At 41.9% G+C, this 21096-nt stretch overlaps 1 protein-coding gene across 2 annotated transcripts in view; it reads right to left on the bottom strand.

Annotated features, from left to right (window-relative positions):
- PPM1H (protein phosphatase, Mg2+/Mn2+ dependent 1H) overlaps nucleotides 1-21096 on the bottom strand; it is a 229476-nt gene that overhangs the window by 53473 nt on the left and 154907 nt on the right. The gene's annotated exons all lie outside the window — the stretch shown is intronic.

Here is a 21096-nt window from a genome sequence, read left to right as displayed (position 1 = left end):
AGCTGTGCAAAAATATTGTGACTTAGCAATTTTACAACACTTTGAAGCAGGTCTGCCAAAATGGGCGGACCTGGGGAGGAATCAGAGTGGGTAAGGGCATGGCTACGCCAACCCGTCAAAAAAGCTGGCATGCAAAATGCCAGTCTTCAAGAGTATCTGTCACCAGATTTTTAGTATCTGAGTGCAGCATGATGTAGGGACAGAGACCTGAATTCCAGTGTCACTTACTGGGCTGCTTGGTGCAGTTTTGATAAAATCACAGTTTTATCTTCTGTAGATCTACCAGTTCTCTGACTGCCAAGCTCTATATAACCCCGCCCACACCACTGATTGACAGACTTCTGTGTGCACTGTAAAATGGCAGAAAGCTGCTAATCAGTTTGGTGACATGGTTACACAGAGTGGGACGACTACATGATATCTGATGACTAGTCTTCCAGCAAGAGTCTCTTGCTAATGAAACACTGATTTTATAGAAACTAGAACAAATAGCCTAGCTAATGACACATTGCTGGAATCAGGGTCTCTGCCCCTACGTCATGCTGCTGGTCAGTGTGCTGTAGAAAAAAAAATAAATAAAAAGGACGACGCTAGGACGTGTCACATGGATGTGGGTATGTAGTCTGAGACTAAGAGCAAGCATGTTTTTTATTTTTCAGAAATCAGTTTAAAATCATTAACTAGTGGCCTTTACACAATCCAGAGATAGTCCCTGCTCTGTTCTGTAGATCGTTCATGGCTTCTAAATGAATCTTTTGTTGAACATCCACAAAGTATCCTCTGAGCCGGCATTCCAATTGTCATTGAATTCCCAGCTAAACCTTACAGTCAGCAGGCAGTGCTCGCCGAGCGCTTTAATTAACCTATGGAAAAGCTGTCATTTAACAGAAGCATGACGGCTTTAGCAAAGTCAGCCAAGGGAAAATTATATTCAGTATTACAATTTGGAAATAGTACGCCTGGTCAGACATGCTGGTTAATCCTTTCAGTTCAGCAATACATCTGTCGTCCACAAACTCGTCTAAACATGTACAGTATTTGGCATACGCTCACGGCTGGGAGGTTTTAATATGCCTCTCCGCATTCTTCACTCGCTGTAAAAAAGGGAAGGTTTATAAAATAAACTCGTTTTTTCTTTTTGCTTCCAACAGTTTTTTCAATGTTTGCAGAAATGCCGAGTTCCTGGAATTCTGCTATTTGCTTTTCATTTAATGACATAATTTCACATTTAAAAAACTATCAGACTTCCCAACACATGTCTTACAGATAAGGACATACCATGCACAAAAAAACTGCCCGCCTTTGGATGGTTTTTTATGTATTAATATAAATACTCTGGCCTCATTCTCCCATTATTCTAGCTTACATGTTAATACGCAATCCCTCACATACTTTTCATTTACTGTACACTTGTTAGTAAGCTCTTCCTCCCATAACTTAGTGCAATGTGAATGAGGTTCCAGCATGTCCCACTACAGAAGTAGAGACAGGGACGCAGTACTATCTGTCCTTTCTAGACAAAAAGTGATCTACTGCTCCCCCCTAGCAAGGAGATAAACAGACTAATCTTAAAAGCATTATTTATATTTTCTACTAACTAAAACTAGATAGTAAAACCATTCTTATAATGTTTTTTTTTCTGATTACATAATTTTATTTTATACCCTGTACATGATTATGGGGCAGCAATATTGCTTGGGACAGGTACTTTGTTCTATTAACAGCAGTTCAGAAATATGTTTTTCAGAAGTCACATGAACATTAAAAAAATCCTCTCCAATCACCATTTTTCTACTTGTATGGGCGTGTGTTTTGTGACTTTACAAGGAAGCGACTATGCAGGAAGGGAGAGGCGGTGAGCTGTAACCATCACTTTATGTCAATTGTGGTTTCGGGTTATCTGCCTTCAGCTTAATAATGGACTTGCCACCTTTTATTGTAGTCCTGCCTGTGAAAATAGTGCGATAACTATAGAAAAGTGGTCTAGAAAAAATAGAAGTCAAACTGTTATGAAGCTTTGTTGTCTGTATGAAAACAACAATATTTCAGGATTAAAGGAAATCAGTCACCAGGTTTTTGCCACCTAACCTGAGAGCAGCATAATGTAGAGGCAGAGACCCTGATTCCCAATGTGTCACTTACTGGGCTGTTCAGTGTAGTTTTGATAAAGTCACAGCTTGATCAGCAGGAGATTATTATTGGAGGATTGGTAAACCTGCTGCTAGGTAGTTCTACATATTCATGAGCTCTGTATAACCCCGCCCAAACAGATTGGCAGCTTTCTGTGTACATTGCACATCGGTAGAAAGCTGCCAATCAATTATGGGGGTGGTGTTCTACAGTGCTCAACATTTAGAAAACTGGTAGATCTGCAGCAGATGATTGATTTAATCAAATGATTTAATCAAAATTACAGCAAGCAGCCAAATAAGTGATACATCGCTGGAATCAGGTTCTCTTTCCCAAATCATGCTGTTCCCAGGCTGGGTAAAAAATACCTGGTGACAGATTTCTTTTAAGCTGTAGTATAGAAAGTGTCATGGAAAAAAACCCCCACAATCAAATGTTTCAAAAATTGTCATAAAAAAACTTAAAAACAGAAAAGTACACATTGTTCTAGACTACACATTACCTTTAAATAAACACCAATAAATCATTTGGGCCCAATTCACAATCAGCAACACCAAGATAATTGAGGCAACAACCAACTACATGGCCCAAGTTGAGAATTGCCAAGACTTTATTGAAGACATATAAAAGACACAAGTGCACAAAGATAAACAAAAACAAGACACACCACAGATGATAAAGAGGTGGAGCACCTGGATCTAGATAATGTATAAAGTAACCAATATATCATTCATATAGCTCCAACAGGTAAATGTATAACAACCAGTATAAGGTATGATAGAGCTTTACATATTAGATTAGTTAGGCAGCATAAAATACATAGATGGCAAACCACATATAGAAGGTAAGTGAATATAAATACATAAATGCATAGAGTAGTTCCACCTAGACATGAATATGAATAAATATAGATAAGTAACTATTTTGCACACAATGTCCAAGTAAAGCTACATATACAAATAAATAATTCCTATAGAGACTACCCAATATAATCATAGAAAATGACTATAATTACCAAGGAGTGTAGGTCAATGGTCCAGGCACCCACCACACACCCGACGCGCGCTTCGCATAGGAAAGGCTTCGTCAAGGGGTGATGGAATGCTGGAAAAGGTGAGTATTTAAATGGATCCTGGCCAATGGCGCCCTAATTGGTGATCGTATACAGCTGCGCTATTACCCCGGCGTAAACCCTGACCTAAAATCATCACTGTCATGGGTACCTGTGTGGCGTATTGCCCCCGCAGTAATACGCTGCAAGCATGCTGGCCGCCATATGCCGAGACCGCCGGAAATAGACGCAGTTGGTAGAAAGCACTTCCCGTCATGTGACCGCACGCGGTCACGTGATCGAGACAAAATTACGTGGTTAGTATTAAAGCGCTTAGCGCATACGCGGTAGCCTGAACTCTGGCCAAAAGAAACAGCTGGGGGACCCACAAAAGAAAACTCCTGGCAATACATATAAACACAGATGTCAAACAAATAAAAACCTAATGAAACTACCACCTGGTATATGAATAAAGATATATATGTATCTATATACAATAATAGAGGCCACCAATATAAGATATATAGCATATAATATAATAAGATAACCTATATAAAAAAGGCACCAAAGGGAAAACCACTAACATGAGAAAGAGAAAAGGCTTTTTATTCACTGGTAAACTGAAAGTGCGTCACGTGCATAAAGTGTACAGTGCATTTCAAAAATAAACATGTAACAATAATCTTAAAATACAGGATGTGCCCATATATAAAACTAAAAAAATAATTATATTTTTTTTTCTTTTTTTTTTAAAAATTAAGAAAACCACTACCGTAAGGAAGAGAAAGGGTTTTTTATTCATTAATAAATAAAAAAGTGCCTCATGTGCATAAAGTGAACAGTGCAAAAAAATATATAGGAATGAACACATAATGTGTATCAAAAATATTAGAGTACGAAATGTGTCAATATACCAGAATAAGAATGGCAACTGTGTATGCGTGAACATGGTTTTTATTATTATTATGACACTAGGATTAAACAAGAACATATATCCAAAAAAGGTGCAAAACGTAACAATGTGTGAACGAAAAGGGGAGCGGGGGGGGGGGGGGGATTTTTTTTTTAAATAAATATGAAATAAAGTGTAAAAAATTGTGCTAAACCATGGAGTGATACACTAAGATGTAAGTGTACAATATTATGCTGTGAGGGGAATTGACCGGAATAAACATCCTATTGAAAAAAGTCATATTAAATATAAGTGCCAAAAATAAGCCGAGGGCCACTTAGACAGGTGGCGAATGGAATCCATCACATCCAGGCTCAGAAGACCAGGACCATCTAGAAAAGGAAACCTAATTAGTGCAACATAAATAACAAACAAAAAAAACAACTAAGATAAAAACGTGGTTAAAACCAGCACTACTAGGACTCCGCTCAAAAGGTGGATGAGAAAAGAGAGGAAATCCAATACATTTAAGGATGTAGGGTCACTAGAGAAAAGGCACAAAGCTATTATGGTCATTGAGGCCATGGGGCGAGATAGTATTCAGTTTATAAATCCAATCTCGCCCCATGGCCTCAATGACCATAATAGCTTTGTGCCTTTTCTCTAGTGACCCTACATCCTTAAATGTATTGGATTTCCTCTCTTTTCTCATCCACCTTTTGAGCGGAGTCCTAGTAGTGCTGGTTTTAACCACGTTTTTATCTTAGTTGTTTTTTTTGTTTGTTATTTATGTTGCACTAATTAGGTTTCCTTTTCTAGATGGTCCTGGTCTTCTGAGCCTGGATGTGATGGATTCCATTCGCCACCTGTCTAAGTGGCCCTCGGCTTATTTTTGGCACTTATATTTAATATGACTTTTTTCAATAGGATGTTTATTCCGGTCAATTCCCCTCACAGCATAATATTGTACACTTACATCTTAGTGTATCACTCCATGGTTTAGCACAATTTTTTACACTTTATTTCATATTTATTTACATTTCCCCCCCCCCCGCTCCCCTTTTCGTTCACACAGTTACATTTTGCACTTTTTTTGGATATATATTCTTGTTTAATCCTAGTGTCATAATAATAATAATAATAATAAAAACCATGTTCACGCATACACAGTTGCCATTCTTATTCTGGTATATTGACACATTTCGTACTCTAATATTTTTGATACACATTATGTGTTCATTCTTATATATTTTTTTGCACTGTTCACTTTATGCACATGAGGCACTTTTTTATTTATTAATGAATAAAAAACCTTTTCTCTTCCTTATGGTAGTGTTTTTTTTAAAAAAATTTTTTTTTTTTTTTTTTTTTTTTTAATATATGGGCACATCCTGTATTTTAAGATTATTGTTACATGTTTATTTTTGAAATGCACTGTACACTTTATGCACGTGAGGCACTTTCAGTTTACCAGTGAATAAAAAACCTTTTCTCTTTCTCATGTTAGTGGTTTTCCCTTTGGTGCCTTTTTTATATAGGCTATCTTATTATATTATATGCTATATATCTTATATTGGTGGCCTCTATTATTGTATATAGATACATATATATCTTTATTCATATACCAGGTGGTAGTTTCATTAGTTTTTTATTTGTTTGACATCTGTGTTTATATGTATTGCCAGGAGTTTTCTTTTGTGGGTCCCCCAGCTGTTTCTTTTGGCCAGAGTTCAGGCTACCGCGCATGCGCTAAGAGCTTTAATACTAACCACGTAATTTTGTCTCGATCACGTGACCGCGTGTGGTCACATGACGGGAAGTACTTTCTAGCAACTGCATCTCTTTCCGGCGGTCCCGGCATATGGCGGCCAGCATGCTTGCAGCGTACTACCGCGGGGGCAATACTCCACACCGGTACCCATGGCAATGATGATTTTAGGTCAGGGTTTACGCCGGGGTAATAGCGCAGCTGTATACGATCACCAATTAGGGCGCCATTGGCCAGGATCCATTTAAATACTCACCTTTTTCAGCATTCCATCACCCCTGGACGAAGCATTTCCTGTGTGAAACGCGCGTCGGGTGTGTGGTGGGTGCCTGGACCATTGACCTACACTCCTTGGTAATTATAGTCATTTTCTATGATTCTATGATTAGATTGGGTAGTCTCTATAGGAATTATTTATTTGTATATGCAGCTTTACTTGGACATTGTGTGCAAAATAGTTACTTATCTATATTTATTCAGATTCATGTCTAGATGGAACTACTCTATGCATTTATGTATTTATATTCATTTACCTTCTATATGTGGTTTGCCATCTATGTATTTTATGCTGCCTAACGAAACTAATATATAAAATCCTATTATACCATATAATGGTTGTTATATATTTACCTGTTGGAGCTATATGAATGATATATTGGTTACTTTACACATTATCTAGTTCCAGGTGCTCCACCTTTTTATCATCTGTGGTGTGCCTTGTTTTTATTTATCTTTGTGCATTTGTGTCTTTTATATGTCTTCAATAAAGTCTTGGAATTCTCAACTTGGGCCATGTAGTTGGTTGTTGCCTCAGTTATCTTGACATTACCTTTAAAACCAAGGCCTGAAATAAAGTGCATTGCTGTGATAAGGGCTGTTATGCAAGAAATATTGTAGTAAAGGAAAATAAGATATAGAAAGGGGTGATCCATATTCCTTAAAAAACCCTTTTTACCCCAGTTTGTATTGTAAACATAGTGTTTTGTAGAGACACCTTTGAGAGCAAATCTAGACTAAGAGGGCCTGTCACACTCTCAAAAAACTGAGTTAAACACCTTGCAAAGCTCCCTGAGCTCCCCCAATTCTGGTGCACTTTTCATTTTTGCACTGCATCGCTCCATTACAGGGATAATCACTTTCGCAGCTTTTGGAGTGCAGTATGTAAAATCTCTGCTTACAAACCAAGAGTTTCTTTAAAGTCTTCTTTGGGTGCATGTACACTTTCACCCTTCCCTCTCAGAAGCAGCCACAGCTTGGCAGCGTCTGAGAGGGATTAAGGTGCAATCCCCCCAGAAAAGACTTTAAAAGTAATGTCCAGTTGGTCTACAAGAAGAGATTTCACAAACTGTGTGCCAAAAGAAACATGTAAATATCACTGCAATGGACCGACGCAATGCTAAAAAGAAAAGAGTATCAGAATCAGGGGAGCTCAGGGAGTTTTGCAAGGTATTTAACTACACTGCTCAAAAAAATAAAGCGAACAATCAAACAACACATCCTAGATCTGAATGAATGAAATATTCTCATTGAATACTTTCTTCTGTACAAAGTTGGATGTGCTGACAAGAAAATCACATTTATTAACCAATGGAGGCCTGGATTTGGAGTCACCCTCAAAATTAAAAGTTGAAAAACACACTACAGGCTGATCCAACTTTGATGTAATGTCCTTAAAACAAGTCAAAATGAGGCTCAGTATTGTGTGTGGCCTCCATGTGCCTGTATGACCTCCCTACAACGCCTGGGCATGCTCCTGATGAGGTTGCGGATGGTCCCCTGTGGGATCTCCTCCCAGACCTGGACTAAAGCATCTGCCAACTCCTGGACAGTCTGTGGTGCAACGTGACGTTGGTGGATGGAGCGAGACATGATGTCCCAGATGTGCTCAATCGGATTCAGGTCTGGGGAACGGGCGGGCCAGTCCACAGCTTCAATGCCTTCATCTTGCAGGAACAGCTGACACACTCGAGCCACATGAAGTCTGGCATTGTCATGCATTAGGATGAACCCAGGGCCAACCGCACCACTATATGGTCTCACAAGGGGTCTGAGGATCTCATCTCGGTACCTAATGGCAGTCAGGCTAGCTCTGGCGAGCACATGGAGGGCTGTGCGGCCCTCCAAAGAAATGCCACCCCACACCATTACTGACTGACTGCCAAACCGGTCATGCTGAAGGATGTTGCAGGCAGCAGAATGCTCTCCACGGCGTCACCAGACGCTGTCACGTCTGTCACATGTGCTCCGTGTGAACCTGCTTTCATCTGTGAAGAGGACAGGGCGCCAGTGGCGACTTTGCCAATCCTGGTGTTCTGTGGCAAATGCCAAGCGTCCTGCACGGTGTTGGGCTGTGAGCACAACCCCCATCTGGGGACACGGGGCTCTCATACCACCCTCATGGAGTCGGTTTCTAACCGTTTGTGCAGACACATGCACATTTGTGGCCTGCTGTAGGTTATTTTTCAGGGCCCTGGCAGTGCTCCTCCTGTTCCTCCTTGCACAAAGGCGAAAGTAGCAGTCCTGCTGCTGGGTTGTTGCACTCCTACGGCCTTCTCCACGTCTCCTGGTAGAGCCTCCAGCCTCTGGATACCACGCTGACAGACACAGCAAACCTTCCTGCCACAGCTCGCATTGATGTGCCTGGATGAGCTGCACTACCTGAGCAACTTCTGTGGGTTGTAGAGTCCGTCTCATGCTACCACGAGCGTGAAAGCACAACCAACATTCAAAAGTGACCAAAACATCAGCCAGAAAACATTGGTATTGAGATGTGGTCTGTGGTCCCCACCTGCAGAACCACTCCTTTATTGAGGGTGTCTTGATAATTGCCAATAATTTCCATGTATTGTCTATTCCATTTGCACAACAGCATGTCAAATTGATTGTCAATCAGTGTTGCTTCCTAAGTGGACAGTTTGATTTCACAGAAGTTTGATTTACTTGGAGTTATATTTTGTTGTTTAAGTGTTCCCTTTATTTTTTTGAGCAGTGTACATATCTTGGAGCGAGTCACAGCTCCACTTTAAGCCTGTGTGAACACACATGCACATGGACTCCGCATGGTGAATATGAATTAACATGGACTCCGTTATCTCCCAATTCTTTGCTGAACTGTGTAAAGCCATCATTAAAGTCATCAATATAAATGATGGCAGCACTGTAAAAGGTGTCAATGTGTATGCTACTGCTATTACTCACACAGCATTACTGCAGTGATAAATGGGACAGCATGTTTACAATATTCACATAATTGGAAAGAAACCATTAATAGCTTAAATCTTCAGATATTGCACATCGTTCTTATCGGGAGACAGAGCTCTTTCGGTAACATAGGTGTATTTAAGCAGCTGTCCTATGTGCCTCCATTGGTAACAATAAAAGAAACCAACCATGTATAGTCAAATGAGATACAGTATGACTGCAGAGTTTGCATGTTGTCTGATACCATGGAGATGTATTGGACTGCTCAGAAGTTGTAGAAACAAAATGAATGGAGATTTCTAATTAAGACTAACTGCAATGCCCCTTTACAGATCAATTCTGTCAGTTAAAAAATGGTTGCAAAGGTGGACAGTCTTTAAAGAGGACCTTTCACCAGTTTGAACATGTTAAACTGGTCATATCATAGAATAGTGGCTGCAGAGTTGAATAAAACTTTATTTTTTAATTCCTCATCTCTGTTAAGGAAATATAGCCTAAATTCTTACAAGCTAATAACTCACAGCCAAATGGTCATTACCAGATATTTTCCCCTGGGGGCGCGTACTTCTTTCCTTGTATGACGTTGACCAATCCTAAGCACGCAGCAACATACTGGGAAAAAAAAAAAAGAATACGCCGCCACGATACAGGTGCATCTCACTAAATTAGAGTATCATCAAAAAGTTAATTTATTTCAGTTCTTCAATACAAAAAGTGAAACTCATATTATATAGAGTCATTACAAATAGTGATCTATTTCAAGTGTTTATCTCTGTTAATGTTGATGATTATGGCTTACAGCCAATGAAAACACAAAAGTCATTATCTCAGTAAATTAAAATAATTAACAAAAAACATCTGCAAAGGCTTCCTAAGCGTTTAAAAAGGTCCCTTAGTCTGTTCCAGTAGGCTCCACAATCATGGGGAAGACTGCTGACTTGACAGATGTCCAGAAGGCAGTCATTGACACACTCCACAAGGTCCCAGCGTTCCAATTTTCATTTCGAAATCAATGACCCGAAGTTTGGAGGAAGAGTGGAGAGGCAGACAATTCAAGCTGCTTGAGGTCTAGTGTGAAGATTCCACAATCAGTGATGGTTTGGGGAGCCATGTTGTGACACCCCAGGGGTCTGGTTGCCACAGTGATAGAGATATTACGTCTGAGAGCAGGTGGGAGGTCTCTTGGTCAGGAATCCTATGCATGCCACACCTCCTGCACAGTCCTGGGAGGGGAAGAACTTCCCCTATATAAAACTGGGGCTGAGGCAGGGTTAGTGAGTAGAGAAGAAGTAGAGACAGAGAAAAGAAGCAAATATAGGAACAGAACATCAGGAGCTCTGTGGGAGCAGTGTTACAAGGAGTCAGGGGCTGGCAGCTGCAGAGCTCGCCCTGACTGAGGAGATTTCTTACCGGACCCGGAGTCCGAGGCTGTGGGGACTAACTCCTACCCAGCAGCAGAATCCGTCAGGCAGGGGATTCCAGGTCCTCTGGCCAAGAAACCCGAAGGCCCCGAGTCACCGGCCATACGGGTGAGCACCACACGGTACACTGAGGGACGTGGGCTACTTATACCCGCCTCTAGCAAGGTAGCCAGAAGAGTACAGTTAGTTTGGGAGGCCTACAACTCCGCCTGGCCAGGGGAGATCCCATCTGCTCAAGGACTGACCAGGCCCCAATCGCTAGCCAGTACTCCGGGAGGGTCTATCTTTGTCACCAGTAAAGACCCTGAACTACACCGTACCGTCTCCGAGTGGTCCCTGCTACCCCCATCATCCACGTCGGCTGCCCTGAGGCCATACCCCTCCCGTTGGGGGTTATACTATCACGCTGCACAATCCTACCACCGGCCTCAACGGTCTGCCCTGCAGCAGCAGCTCCTTAGCTGTACTCAACGGGTGGCGTAGTCGTCCAACATCTACCGCTGATACATCGCCGCTCAGTTTGACTCCCTGGGCACGGACCGGGTCACCGCCACGAGACTACAACCCTCAACAGATCCGGCTCCGGGTAAGCTCCCGCGTGCGCAACGCAGCGCGACACAGGCCCAGGGGCGCGTCAATGTCATCTGCTGCTATAGGTCCACTATGTTTTATCAAGACCAAAGTCAGCGCAGCCATCTACCAGGACATTTTAGAGCACTTCATGCTTCCCTCTGCCGAAAAGCTTTTTGGAGATGGAAATTTCATTCTCCAGCAGGACTTGGCACCTGTCCATACTGCCAAAAGTACCAATAGTTGGTTTAAAAACAACAGTATCACTGTGCTTGATTGGCCAGCAAACTCACCTGACCTTAACCCCATAGAGAATCTATGGGGTATTGTCAAGAAGAAGATGAGAGACACCAGACCCAACAATGCAGACGAGCTGAAGGCTGCTATCAAAGCAACCTGGGCTTCCATAACACCTCAGCACTGCCACAGGCTGATCGCCTCCATGCCACGCATTGATGCAGTAATTGATGCAAAAGGAGCCCCGACCAAGTATTGAGTGCATTTACTGAACATACATTTCAGTAGGCCGACATTTCGGATTTTAAAAACATTTTTCAAACTGCAGTTATAAAGTATTCTAATTTACTGAGATAATGACTTTTGTGTTTTCATTAGCTGTAAGCCATAATCGTCAACATTAACAGAAATAAACAAGTGAAATAGATCACTCTGTTTGTAATGACTATTATATACGAGTTTCACTTTTTGTATTAAAGAACTGAAATAAATTAACTTTTTGATAAGTTTAGAACAGGTCTTTCTCCTGTGTGAGACATGTAGTGACAGACCGTATGATCTCCTCACTGGTCTCACTGCATAGCTGTGCGTGATCACAAAATGCTGGGAGCAGAGCAGGGATGACCAGGATTAGTAATACTTTGTACTCACTGCTGTGAAATGAAAGCTGAAGGAGGGGATACAGCAGAGATGACAGCACTGTAAGAGGAGAGCTCCTAGAAGTGTTTGAATGTGACAAAGCTCAGCTCTGCTACACTGACCGCCTGAGATGAAAGCTTTAGAAGTGTTAATAATTACACAAATCTCTGTTCTACTCCCAGCACTTTGTAATCACACAAATCTCTGCAATGAGACCAATGAGGAGATCAGACTGTCGGTCATTACATGTCTCACACTGTGAAACCTGCTCCAAGGTACTGTGAGGACATTTTTCCCCCTGTACGTTGCTGCCTGCATGGGTCACACATACCTGAGAGTGGCTGCGGAGGCAGGAGTCGGGCGATGCTGCGGGCCCCGGTGGTGGTGGTGAGATGATGCGGGCCCCGTCCTCCAGAAGCTGGCGGTGAGATGCTGCAGACCCGTCCTCCAGAAGCTGGTGGTGAGCGGTGTAAAAGTCCCCTGTCCCGTGCATAGAGCTGCTCTTCGGCAAAATGGCCGCCGGAGCATGCGCAGATCGAGATCTCGGGAGACGCATGCTTCTGGAGGACGGGGCCGCAGAATCTCATCGCCACCGCACGCAGCATCTCACCGCCGGGACACGCAGCATCGCCCCGCTACCACCGCCACCAACCTCTGGGACCCCAATCCAACGCCCCCCCCCCTGTAAAACCGTAAGTTTGCATTATAAGACGCACCCCCTTTTTCCTCCCAAATTTGGGGGGAAAAAGTGCAACTTATAATCCGCAAAATACGGTATATGCCACTAGAGCAGAATCTCTGGTAATGCCCCTTTGGATTTATAACTTAAAATGTAACAAGCTGATATCTCGGCAAAGGAGAGGAGAAATTAGAAAATAAAAACTACATTTAATTCAGCTCTACAGCCATTATTCCATTATGTGGCTAATTTAACATGCTCAAACTGGTGAAAGGTACTCTTTAAATCAAACTAACAGGCTCTTCATGAACCATGAATAAACAGGGATTGGGGTCTTGTCTATCTCACTTTCTTAGTAAGACTGCTGTTTATATTGGGTACATAAAAATGACTGATGCAACCTAGGATTAACCTAAATTAATTCTGGCAAGCCATACATTAAAGTCTCCTATATTAAATTCATCAACCAGCTTCTAACTAAGGAGGGTTGTGTTCAATCCAATAATATAAAAACTCATACATAATACCTAATACATGACATGGTGATATTTCCTATGTTTTCAATCAGAGCATCAGACTAATATTCATCTAGCCAGGGATCAGATTTACTGAACAAATAATAAGCTCCAGGGATAACTTTGCATGCATTTTGCTATCCAGTCGAGGTGAATGGGCTTACTGTTTAGCATAAGGATCAAATACCTTATTTTAAGCTTCGTTTGACTTTTATACGCTGCAGGGAACAGAGAGGAGCTTCCACTTTGCAAATATATTGTAGCTGTATACACCAGTTCAGAATGAATCCAGTTAAACATATACTTTTAGTATAAATTTGTAATGCAGTCTGTTTTGAGACTGTATAATTAACGTTTGTCTTGTCTATGTGTATACAGTGAATATAAAAGTCTACACCCAGCCCTCCCCCCATTAGAATGCCAGGTTTTTGCAATTTTAAAAATTCCTGCCAAGAAGAATGATTTCAGAACTTTATCCACCTTTAAAGAAGTTGTTTACTACTTGGACAACCCCTTCTCATACCCCTTGCTTGGCCTCAGTAAAATAAAGATTATACTCATCACCCATGCTGGCTCCATTCCAGCAGTGTCAGCACTCGCCGTCCCAGGGCTCCCGTGCGGCTGTTGGGCGACGTGGACACGTGTCACAATCAGCACTGGCACCACTAGCTCAGCCTTCAGACAAACTGAACATGAAGAAGTCAGATCAGCAGCAGCCTGGACTTCAGCTCCATGTTCAATTCGACATGAGGCGGGGACAGCGACACCAGCGCTGATTGGGCACCGCACTCGCACGCACGGGAGCCCAGAGACAGCGAGTGCCGACACTGCTGGAACGGAGCCAGCAGTGGGGCCAAACATTTAGATCAAGTAGGGGCTGTCCTGGTAGTGAACAATCCATAATCTGTACAATTCAATTGAAAAACAAACTGAATGCTTTTTAGGTAGAAAAATAAAAATAAAGAATTAAAATGATATGGTTATATAAATATGAAACTAATACTTTGAATATTGTCATAAATTCAAAGAGTACTTCAACAGTCTTTTTGGGTACGAGTCTAGCAGCATGACACATCTAGAATTGGCAATCGTTGCCCATTCTTTCTTGCAGTAGTGCTCCAAATCTTTCAGTTTACGAGGGCATCTCGTGCACAGCCTTCTTCAGGTCAACCCACAGATTTTCCATTGCATTCAGGTCCCTGCTCTGGCTGGGTCATTTCAAAGCGGTCTTCTTCTAGTAAAGCCATTCTGTTGTTGAATTGGGCCCATGCTTAGTGTCATGCTAACAGATTAATTCTTCATCTTCAGCTATTTAGCAGAGGCCTGAAGGTTTTGATGCAAAAACTGATATTTGTAACTGTTCATTATTCCCTGACTAAAGCCCCAGTTCCAGCTGCCAAGAAACCGTCCCAAATTAGAGCGAAAATAATAAAATTGCACAGTTTGGTGTTCGTTAGACTTGCGATTGGACAAATGTCTTGCCAAGTTGGAAACAGGAGTGGCTTGCTCATTGGCATGTGAGGTGGTCAGCCAAAGGCTGATGATAAAGCTTTGTAGATACTGCACATTAGGTTCACCTGGTGTTCATTTTTGGACCCATAGGCAATACTTATTATCAATATATCACCATTAATACTTGAAAAAGTAGCCAGTGAACCAACAGAATTGTTGCCATTTCACGGTAGTGGGCTATGATATAATAACCGCTAAGCCCTCTAACTGAAATGGTGTTGGCAGACAGCAGTTTTAGCCTGAGAAGGGGACTGGCTGCCTTCCTCCAGATTGTTCAGATGTTTACGATCTATTGAATATGTGACTTCTCTTACTCACTACTGATCTATACTGTGCATTAACCACTGTAGGATACTACTGATGGACTCTGTTGTGCCCTTGTCTATGGCACTCAATGGCTTCGGTATGATATGAAGTCTTGAGTCATGCATGTTCTATTAGGACTGTGTGTGTATTTTTTTTTCACTTTTTCCTGTTGATCTGTTCCCTGGATAGGTGGTGTTTCTGTCACATTTCTCCCTTCTTTAACGCTTATGTTGGATTATTTTATAATAAAGGTTATCATCATTATTTATTTGGCTGCATCTGCTTCCATTGTTTTTGGGATTTCATTCTTGAGAAAAGTCTCGTCGGTCTGGCCAAAAAAGGAAGGGGCGTAAGGGAGGGGTACTGTTATGCCAGCTACTTGCACGCCTTCTAAGCCCCGCCCCATTCACTGTCTTTTGCTCTGTTCCACCCAGTGTCTGACCATCGCTCTCAGCTGCCTTGTACTTCACAGCTCTGCCGTTTGTGAGTCATGAGGGAACGAGGCCTAACTCTGCAGACATTTGTATCCATTCTGTCCTGCAGAGATCTGCTTTTCCGGCCTATCACCTGCCAGCAGGTGAGATATTAGGCAGCTCCTCCCACCACTCCTCATCTGATCTAAGGTTCTAGTTCAGTCTCTGTCTAGATTCCTGTAAGGTGCACTCTTCTGTTGTCTCTCCTGTTTTCTGACTCAGCTTGCCTACCCGTTTTCCCTGACTTCTCCGCTCCTCTGCTACGTACATTAAACTCGTGCTGGCTGCCCTGACCCTGGATTGTCTGACTTAGGCTATGTGCACACGAAGCATTTTTGATGTTTTCGAGGCGGTTTTCTCGCCGCAAAAACGCTTGCTAATAGGTCTGCCAGGTACAGCAATGGTACGGATGTGCTGTGCACATGATGTGGAAATTTCCGCTCCGGATTACCATTGCAGAAATAAAACGCAGCATGACCATTGTTCGGGCGTTTCCGCCGAGAAATCGCTCCCACTGACTTGCACTGAACTGCAGAAAACCCGCAGGTACAATATCTATACCTGCGAATTTGCTGGGTTTCAATTAAAGCCAATGGGCGTGAATTCACGCCGGAAACACGCTGCGGGTGATACCCAGGTCGGGAGAGGAGAACTACTACTCCTTTCATCCGACCGCTGCTCCCGCTGAGAAACAGCGAGAGCGGCGTGGCTGGGAGGTGCAGTAGTCTGCTCTGCCCAGCCCGCTGTGAAAAAAGAAAAAAAAAAAGTAAACATAAAAAAAAAAAAAAAAAACCTTTACACGCACCTGTCTGGCGCCCCCGGTGTCCTCCTGGTCCCCAGCGGCGATGTGCTGCCCCTGGCGGCACACAGTGGGAGCGCGCTTGCTCCCAGCAGTGTACTGAGCTGCCAGGACCTACGGTGACGTGGGCGATCAGCTGATCAGTCATGTGATCTCTCCGTGGGAACCTTCAGAAGAAAGTTCCAAGGGTGATGGCGGTGAGAGCTCAGAGGGGCTCATCAGCTGATCTTCAGCTGATGAACCCCAGTGACCTCCTGCAGCAGCATGTATACTGACAGGGGTGATTTTACACCCCTGTCAGTATACACTGCTGTCTTCTACAGCAGTGACATCAGTGATTGCGGATGTCACTGCTGTAGAAGTGACACGGGTTGTCGTGGGACACTCGTTGGCGGCGGACAGGTGAGGGATATGGTGGTTTGTTTTTTTACGTTTTTGTTTTTTTTCAGGAGATCGAGGGATTCGGGGGCTGAGAGGGTAATAAAAAAAAAAATTGTAGAACTGTGTGTTTTTTTATTTCATTAAAATACTTAATTCTGGCCGTGTTTTTATTGAAAAGGTGGCGACCATTTTACTACACAGTTAGTACTAACTAACCTGGGCTTCACGTCAGCTGCCAATACAAGGCTGACATGAACCCCAACCCCATTAAAAAAAAATTTAGGCTCTGTGCCCACGATCCGAACACAGCAGCACTTTGGACGCATATTTTTTGCTGCGTTCAAAACGTTGCATTCTATTGAACGCAGGTAAATCCACATGTGTTCACTGAAGCATGTGTATTTACTGCATTCTATACTTTCTAGTGGTCAAATTTCTGTTGCAGAGACTAGCGACTCCGCAAGAGAATTTGACATGCTGGGGTCCTGAAAGACGAGCCGCATGTCAGTGTCCATGGGTGATTCGCAGCCTCTGATGCAAGCATAGTGGACATGGGATTTCTAGAGATCCCATCCACTGTGCTGTAACATCTGGACGCTGTGGGTTTGACGAGAGTATAAACACGCAGCGGCTCCTGATCGTGGCTATGTACCCAAACTCACCCGCAGCATGTCAATTTCTGTAGTGGACACGCTAGTCTCCACTACAGATTTTGACCGATTAAAGTGTCATTATATGCGGTGGATTCACATGTACCGACAACAAAAGGGCGGCATTAGAACACCAGGTTTTGGAGGCAACAAAAATACGCTGCGCCCAATTCGCTGCTGAGTGCTGATCATTCAAATTAACCAATATATTCACCACAATTCTGATGGTAATCCAAGGTTTAAGAAATGTCCCACCAAATAACTTTATTTAGCTCCAAAAAGCATTTATTGATGTACAAAATTGCTTCAAAAACACATGTAAAAACCGCATCAAAAACGCGTCAAATGTGCGGAAAATCCGCATGCATTTTTCCTGCCAAGGAGAAGTGGAAACGCACAGGAAATTTTTGCTTCAAATCGTGACCATGCACACATAGCCTAAGTCTTTGCCTCTGTTCACCTCTACCTCGTACCCGCGTCTCTGACCTTTTGGTCAGCTGCTGCAGACCCGTGGACTGTCCCCAAGTGGTATCTGGTGACTACCGGCGGCAAAGCCTACCCTCACCATCAGAGGCTCTAGTGAATACCTGGTAGTCACTTCGTTACACCACTGCAGGGAAAGCCCGGCCCGTGGAGCAGCGAGTCCACACCCACCAGGATTACACACCACACATACAGAAAATATACTTTTCATTTACTCTAAATAAATTCAAATTTTGTAAAAGCAAAATATTAATCTTCTATTTTGGCATGTTCATGGTACTTAAAATTTTACTATCATATATAGCCAAAAGTTTGCATTTCAGCCTTTACTTCTAATAAAATAATGTAGTCTCAATACAGAGTTCTATGGATTCATATCTCAAATACGGGTTTACATTGGGTTAATCTGAACATTCATCTACTAGCGAACACATACAAAAGGGTATTTCTCATAAAATGACTATGGTTTGTAGTTTGTGAAATATAGCACATTCAGACATACTGTATGCAATTTTATCAATTAGCAGTTACTACTGAATATTGAAGTTGCACAAATAGCTCATCAATAATATCTGACATTGCTATAGTAAACTGGATAGAAATGAACAACTTTCTTACCCTTTTCATAAAGAGCCTTCTAACTCAAATGGACACTACTCCACAGTATAATCTTTACACTTATATCAAATATAACGGAAGGTACACCTTGTCATGGTGGGGTGGCTTTTGAGCTTTTTTTTTTTTTAATCAAAACAGTAATAACCAAGTACCCTCGGTCATTTACATGCATTATTACTATTTACTTACTACAGGGTATATGCTCATTTTGTTTACTTCTTGGGTTTCGTCTGTGAAATGGCCACAGCATGAACGTGCTCTTATGTATTACACATATATCAATTTATGTTCTGGCTCATTTCTTTGGTTTTGCTTTAATTTTTTGTACTTTGTACAAACAAGGGTGTGGTCCCCCCTTCCTGAGCTAGGCATTTCATCTATATACCTTCCTATGGACACATGTGAACTAATGGGCTCCTATCCTGCTCTGCCCTTATCCACCCTTATCCACACTGAGGTCAGTTGACACATGGTAAGGTTTTAATAATAGAGACAGGGCCGTCCCAACTGGGTACACCTTGTCGTGGTGGGATGACTTTTGTGTGGATTTAATCAAAATAGTGATAACCAAGTACCTTAGGTTATTTACATGTACTATTACGATTTACTTTCTATAGGGTAAATGCTGAATTTTATTTTCTTATTGGACTAAATCTAGGAGGTAAAAGACACTTCTGATTACAAGTGTAAAAAAAAGTGAATATACTATCCTTCAAAGTACTCCTGCTTTTTACAGGCTCTGATAACAGTGCTCTTATAGGTCACAATTACGGTTGGGTACAAACAAAGTAATAGTGGTTTATTCTATGTAGTAGTTTACCTTGATTGAAGAATGTTCATGCAATTTGTAGAAGAATTACAGAACACAAGAACAATTAAGGCTAAATTTCGGGTCTACTTAAGCGATATTTTGACCACAAAACAGATACAGGAACTTAGAAAAAGTGATTTGATTGCAAGCAGATCCTCTTTCTTTTTATTCTCCCTTCTAAGGTCTCCTGCCTTTCAATACCTTTTGTTTTTCAATTCCCATGTCGTGTCTGCGCTCCATCTGCACAGTGAATGCCGCTTTCAGTATTTTTCCAGGTGGGATCAACCATCTCTAACTTCAAACACAAACATCCTAAAGCGTATTCTAAGAATGTTAACTTCCTACATCTTACAAGTAAATAATAAGAAACTGATGTTATCATTTCCCTGATGATAGGAGTTTATTTTTTCCCAAGGGTTTTCAGACCGAGACAAAATGTGTTTGTTTTTTTCATTACTGATGGGGTCAGTTTTCAATTTCCTTGAGATAATTAATAAGTTTCACTGGTTTCCTTGTAAAGAAATGTTCAGCTTTATTGCCATCACTCATTTATAGGGTAGAGTCACACAAAGTGATTGGGGCGAGGCAAAGAACAGTAGCAGCGCTAGCAGTTAGAATACAGGGAAATTAGTTAATCTTTTTTTTTTTTTTTTGCAGGAATGCACTGCACTTAATAATCAACTTAAAGGGAGTATGTGAGCACAAAATGACTGATAAAACCAAGAACAGGCTCGGTGCAGGATGGTGGGGCCAAACATGTAAGTGCGCCTTCCCACCTGCTTGTTTTCCCTCTATCTTCCCTCACCCTCATCTTTGATTGACTGCTATGGAGCCAGAGAAGGTCGGAGGTACAGGTGCATCTCACTAAATTAGAATATCAAAAAGTTAATTTATTTCAGTTCTTCAATACAAAAAGTGAAACTCATATTATAGAGTCATTACAAATAGAGTGATCTATTTCAAGTGTTTATTTGTTAATGTTGATGATTATGGCTTTCAGTCAATGAAAACACAAAAGTCATTATCTCAGTAAATTAGAATACTTTAGAACAACAGCTTGAAAAATGTTTTTAAAATCCGAAATGCTGACCTACTGAAATGTATGTTCAGTAACTGCACTCAATACTTGGTCGGGGCTCCTTTTGCATCAATTACTGCATCAATGCGCCAATGTGTCATGGAGGCGATCAGCCTGTGGCACTGCTCAGGTGTTATGAAAGCCCAGGTTGCTTTGATAGCAGCCTTCAGCTCATCTGCATTGTTGGGTCTGGTGTCTCTCATCTTCCTCTTGACAATAGCCCATGGATTCTCCATGGGGTAAAGGTCAGGCGAGTTTTCTGGCCCATCAGGCACAGTGATACTGTTGTTTGTAAACCAGGTACTGGTACTTTTGGCAGTGTGGACAGGTGCCAAGTCCTGCTGGAGAATGAAATTTCCATCTCCAAAAAGCTTGTCGGCAGTGGGAAGCATTTAGTGCTCTAAAATGTCCTGGTAGATGGCTGCGCTGACTTTGGTCTTGATAAAACACAGTGGACCTACACCAGCAGATGACATGGCTCCCCAAACCTTCACTGATTGTGGAAACTTCACACTAGACCTCAAGCAGCTTGGATTGTGGCCTCTCCACTCTTCCTCCAGACTCTGGGACCTTGATTTCCAAATGAAAATTGGAACTCTGGGATTTTGTGGAGTGCGTCAATGACTGCCTTCTGGACATCTGTCAAGTCAACAGTCTTCCTCATGATTGTGGAGCCTACCGAAACAGACTAAGGGATCTTTTTAAATGCTTAGGAAGCCTTTGCAGGTGTTTTTTTGTTAATTTTAATTTACTGAGATGATGATTATGGCTTACAGCCAATGAAAACACAAAAGTCATTAACATTAACAGAAATAACCACTTGAAATAGATCACTATATCACTCTATATAATATATGAGTTTCACTTTTTGTATTGAAGAAC

The sequence above is a fragment of the Phyllobates terribilis genome, unplaced genomic scaffold (genome assembly GCF_046119375.1).
Source record: "Phyllobates terribilis strain yellow unplaced genomic scaffold, ASM4611937v1 Scaffold_11__3_contigs__length_659146591, whole genome shotgun sequence".
NCBI classification, from domain to species: domain Eukaryota; kingdom Metazoa; phylum Chordata; class Amphibia; order Anura; family Dendrobatidae; genus Phyllobates; species Phyllobates terribilis.
This window is presented reverse-complemented; position numbering and strand designations above follow the sequence as displayed.